Source organism: Microtus ochrogaster, chromosome 5 (genome assembly GCF_000317375.1).
Source record: "Microtus ochrogaster isolate Prairie Vole_2 chromosome 5, MicOch1.0, whole genome shotgun sequence".
NCBI lineage: Eukaryota > Metazoa > Chordata > Mammalia > Rodentia > Cricetidae > Microtus > Microtus ochrogaster.
In genome coordinates this window covers 86,614,533-86,619,844 of record NC_022012.1, presented here as the reverse complement: position 1 = coordinate 86,619,844, position 5,312 = coordinate 86,614,533, and the positions used below count along the sequence as shown (strand labels likewise).

General features: G+C 46.0%; 1 protein-coding gene and 1 non-coding gene across 6 annotated transcripts in view; both read left to right on the top strand.

Annotated features, from left to right (window-relative positions):
- Positions 1–5,312, top strand: part of Cnot10 (CCR4-NOT transcription complex subunit 10) — a 49,422-nt gene that overhangs the window by 31,393 nt on the left and 12,717 nt on the right. The window lies entirely within an intron of this gene.
- Positions 4,855–4,960, top strand: LOC113456098. Its single transcript, XR_003376970.1, has one exon. It is a non-coding gene; the product is annotated as a U6 spliceosomal RNA (small nuclear RNA).

The window sequence follows — 5,312 nt, the reverse complement described above, 5'->3', positions numbered from 1 at the left end:
CACTCGGGAGGCAGAGGCAGGCGGATCTCTGTGAGTTTGAGACCAGCCTGGTCTACAAGAGCTAGTTCCAGGACAGGCTCCAAAACCACAGAGAACCCTGTCTCGAAAAACAAAAACAAAAACAAAAAAATTGAATAAGAGAGTCAGGCAGTGGTGGCACACACCTTTAATCCCAACACTCAGAAGGCAAAGGCTGGCAGATCTCTGTGAATTCGAAGCCAGCCTGGTACACAGAATTAGTTCCCGCACAACCAGGGCTACACAGAGAAACCCTGTCTCCAAAAAAAGAGGTGAGATGTGGTGATATATTCCTGTAATTTCAGCACTGTGGAGGGAGAGGCTGGGATATCAGAAGTCAAGGTCACCCTCACATTTGAGGCTAACCTAGGATACAGGAAACCCTGTCTTTAAAAACAAAACAAAAAAAAAAACAACTTTGAATCCAAGGTCCTTTTTTATTTGTGTGTGCAAGGGTACTCAGGTACATATATACACATAATTTAAGATTGCATAGATCTTAGATAAACTAGAGGATTCCAGAATCTGGAAAGACTGCAGCAGTACTAGGGAGGTGTAAGAAGAAACATTGGGACCAGCATGGGGGACTTTTCTGTATGGGAAATTAAATCAAAGCACACAAAATGAAAATGGATTTTAATTTGTGTTTTTTGGTAAGAGGCCTCAAAACGGATAACAGGAAATGTTTAGGACAAAGATAATTAGGCCCAGTGTTGTACAGGTGAGGTAATTCCTTAGATCCTAACCTGGCACCTGTGAGTTCCCCCTCCATGGATTCAGAGGATCCCCAAGGGTTGGTTTTAAGGAGTCCAACAATGGGCTGATCACATGCACACCGCGGAAGACTCAGCTTGTGTAAGTAAGGGTTCTGCTTGTTTGAGTCTTGTCCTGGGACAGAGTTGGAGTGTGTGAGACCTGCCGCTTGGCGTGCCTCACCTGGTCTTCATCCTTTGTACTGCCTCCTCAGGGCCCACACCTGTCCCCATTTCTGTTGAGTTCGGGGGGTTTTTGTTTTGTTTCTATTTGAGGCATAGCTACATGATACGTAGTCTTCCTATATAAACCACAGTGATCCTCCTGCCTCAGCATCCCCAGTGCAGAGGTTCAGGCATCTTATGATTTGAGTGTGGTCCTGCTAAAGCCTGCCAATGCAGTAAGTTCTCCAGAGGATCATGTGCAGGACCTACATATCATCTGCACGTGTGTCCGCGTTAGCAGGATCCCGTGCGCCTCCCCAGAGCGCCCTTAGGCCTGACGACTGTTCCCACGCTGTCGCAGTAATTTCTCACTGCTCTGCTCCTCTGCACCTCACTCTCCTGTCAGGTTGTGGGGTTAGAGTTGGGTTATGTAACATTGCAGTTCTGTTTATATAAAATGCTGGATCTCCAGGACTTTTCTGTGAGTTCGAGACCAGCCTGGTCTACAGAGCTAGTTCCAGGACAGGCTCCAAAGCCACAGAGAAACCCTGTCTCGAAAAAACCAAAAAAAAAAAAAAAAAAGATTCATTTTACTTTTAATTATGTGTTTTGGGAAGGGGGGTGTAAGGACAAGTGATGGGGATGGGGAGGGGTGTGTGTATGTGAGAGCTTGTGACTGGAAGCTTGTGGCACAGGATCCCCTGGAGCTGTGGTTCGTGCTGGGGCTCAGACTCATCCTCCACAAAAGCGGTACTTGCTTTTAGCTTCTGAGCCATCTCTCCAGCCAGATAGTATATGTTGATTTTCTGCCTAGGGTATGACCAGCTCTTGTGATACTACATTTACTAAAGATAAAAGGAGCTTTTTAGATAAAGCAGAATGCGCCAGAGAGATGGCTCGGTGGTTTAGAGGACCTGGGTTTGGTTCTCAGCACCACATAGTGGCTCACTACCATCTATTGGAAACTTAGTTTCAGGAGATTTTCACCCTCTTCTGGCCTCCTTAGACACACAAGTGGTACCTACACAAGCAGCAGAACACCCATAGTTTGTTGTTGTTGTTGTTGTTGTTGTTGTTGTTGTTGTTGTTTTAAAGAAAAAGCAAAACAGGTAAAAAGAAAGAATTTGGTGGTATTTGCCTTTAAAACCCCAGCAAAGGCAGGCAGATTCAGATTCTGTGAGTTCAAGACTAGCCTGGACTACTTAACAGGTCTCAGGCTGGCCAGGGCTACATAGTAAGAACTTGTCTCCTATGAGAGTAGGGGTGGGGATTATTCAGGCATAAGGCCCACCTCTGTAATCTATAATCTAGGAGAGTGAGGGACAAGAATTGAGAGGCTAACTGAGGCTGCTTTAGCAGAGCTCTATCAATGTGGGAGGGGCCTCCTGGGGCTGCAAATGTAGCTCATTTGGTGGAGTGTCTGCCTAGCAAGTACAAAACCCTTGAGTTTGCTCCCCACCACAGCATAGAGGATATGGTGCATGCCTGTAAGCTTTACACTCTGGAGATGGAGGCAGGAGAATCGGGGGTCAGCTGGTAGTGGACAGGTTTCATTTTTTCTAAATTACTTGTAGAGAAATGGAATAAGCTTGGTGGTTTGGGGGCTCTTGATATATATGTTTTATATATATATATATATATATGTTATAAATATATTTCTTTGAGATTTTACCTTTTCCAGTTTGTTGTGCGTTGATTTTGTTAGCCAATTTTTCAAATGATATTTGTTGTGGAATTTCACTGTAAATGTGTTTCATTTTGATAAATGGTGACTGACTGATTTTGACCATGTCAGCTTCTTTGCTGGTGGTTAAAGTTTGAGGTATCTGAACTGCATTCCTTAGTCCCCAGGATATCTCTTCGACAGTTTTTAATGCCTGTCTTCTGGAGCTGATTGTAACTTAATGTTTAAGGAGGAACCCCCTTCGCCTCTCCTTCTTTTCTTCCCTTTCTGTGGTCGTCTGAGGACTTAGCTAGCTCCTCAGGATGTGGATGGAGTGAGGGTTTTGTCAGATTCTCCACAGGGGCAGAAGATAGAGTGTCTCTGCCCTTGCCTCTTCATCTTCTGGTTCAGTGAGCTGTCAGATCCACTGAGCGTCAGGTAAAACGGATCGGACAGTGGCTCCAGGGTGCAGTGTGTGTTGGGGACGGGTGCTTTAAGGATCAAAAGTAGAATGATTTTTCTGCAAGGGCCTGGTAGGTAGAGCCATGCTTGTCTCTTTGTGCTGTGCAGAGCCTGCGGGAGATCGCGTTTTCTAACAGGAAACTGAGTGGGGAGGGCACTGAGAAGTGACCTGGGGTGAATTATCAGGCTTTAGGAGGAGTGTGTCGGTTCAGGGCAGTGAAACTGCCTTAATTCCATGGCCCTTGATCAGGATCCCAGCCACATTTGTTGTTTTGCTTTGCTGAGAGCTGAACCAAGTCTTGTTAGCCAAGGTCTCTGACTGCTGAGCCATCCCTGGCCCCAGTTTTATATCGACATATTTAATACTTTAGTGGGCTGATTTTACTAATAGAACCTTAGGGTAAAAGTTGGGGAAACATTCACTTTCTTACGCATGGGTTTGACGTGGGCTTGCTGTTAAACTGTCCTGCTCCAGTACTTACATGACTGGTTTCTGGACCCAAAGTGAGCGTGACAGTGGGCTGAAGTAGTAACAGCCCACCTGCCGTCAGGAGCGGCTGGGGCGATGTTTCCCAGTGAGCCAGGCTGAGGTGGTCCTGCTCTGGGCTCGTAGCACTGCAGCTTGCAGGGACAAGCTCTGGCTGTGGGAGTGTGGAAAGGAGCAGTGGTCTGAGTGTACCTACTGAAGCTTTTGCTTTTGTTATTGCGGGGTGGGTTTTGTTTGTTTTTTTCTGAGACATGGTCTTACTGTACAGTGCAGGCTGGCCTTGAACACTGTACTCCAGCCTCTGTGCCCATGTCCCCTCACCCCCAGTGCTAGGAACACAGGTGTGTACCACCATGCTTAGCATAGCCCGTATTCTTTCTTTTTGTGATACTGAAGTCTTGAGTTCATGACCTTGCCTGTGCTAGGCAACTACTATACCATGAGCTATGTCTCCAGCCTTAAGTTACTAGGACACTGTTGTTTATCTAGAATTAGATGGGCAGTGTTCTTTTAATCCCAGCAGTTGGAAGGCAGAGGCAGGTGGATCTCTGTGAGTACAAGGCCAGCCTGGTCTATATAGTGAGTTCAAGAACAGCCATAGCTATGTAGAGACCCTGTCTCAAACAAACAAAACGATTAGAGGTTTTTATAGAGAAATGGTTCCGCAGTTAAGAGCACTAGAGTTACCTGGGTTCATTCCCCAGTGCCTGCTTAGTGGCCCACAACCATCTGTAACTACAGTCGGGAGGATCTGAGGCCCTCTTTTGTCCTCTGACGTGTGATACACATCCAAGAGGCAAAATACCTAGGCACAACACCTTTAATTCCAGCACCTGGGAGGCAGAGGCAGGTGAATCTCTGAGTACCAGGCCAGCCTGGGCTATAGACTAGCGAGTTTGCTGTCTCAAAAAAAAAAAAAAAAAAGAGGAATTAAGGAAAGCCAGTGCAGTGGCATAGAGCTTTCATCTCTGCTCTCTGGAGGCAGGGGTAGGTGTATTTCTGTGAGTTTGAAGCTAGTCTGGTCTATCTAGTAAATGCCAGAAGGTAACTCATACCTGTAATCCTAACATTTCAGAAGCTGAGGCAGGAGGATTGTTGTGAGTTTTGAGGCTAGCCTATATTACAGAGGAAAGCCCTGTCTCAGAAGTTGTTGTGGGACCTATGCCTGTCAGTCATTGCTGTACTTGGGGGGGGGGGGGCGTGCCTGTCAGTCATTGCTGCACTTGGGAGACTCAAGTATAAGGCCAGTCTAGATAGACTATATAAGTTTGAGGACAGTCAGTACTTAGAAGTAAGACCCTGTTTCCATGCTAACTTTGGCAGCATATATAGTAAAACTGGATTGACAGAGAAGATTAACACGGCCCCTTGCAAAAGAATGACATGAAAATTACCCAAAAGTGGCAGGTGGTGGGGCTGTGGATTTGAAAGGGAGCAAGGGAGGTAGTGTACTTGGGAGGGATTGGAGGGAGAAAAGGGGGAAACAATGTATTAGAATCTCAAACAAAAAAAAATTAATGAGAAGGAACTGGAGAGATATGGCTTAGAGGTTAAGTGTATTTGACTGCCCTTTCAGAGGAAGAAATGAATGAAATGTGTGCCCTGGCAGTGCTGATGCATACATGGGCAGCCCTAATGTGGCGAGGACGACTGACCAGGTCTCTTCCTCAAGAGGGAAGTTGTGAGCCACCATGTGGTTGCTGGAAATTGAACTAGAACCTTTGGAAGAACAGGCAGTGCTCTTCTTTATTTTTTTTGGATTTTC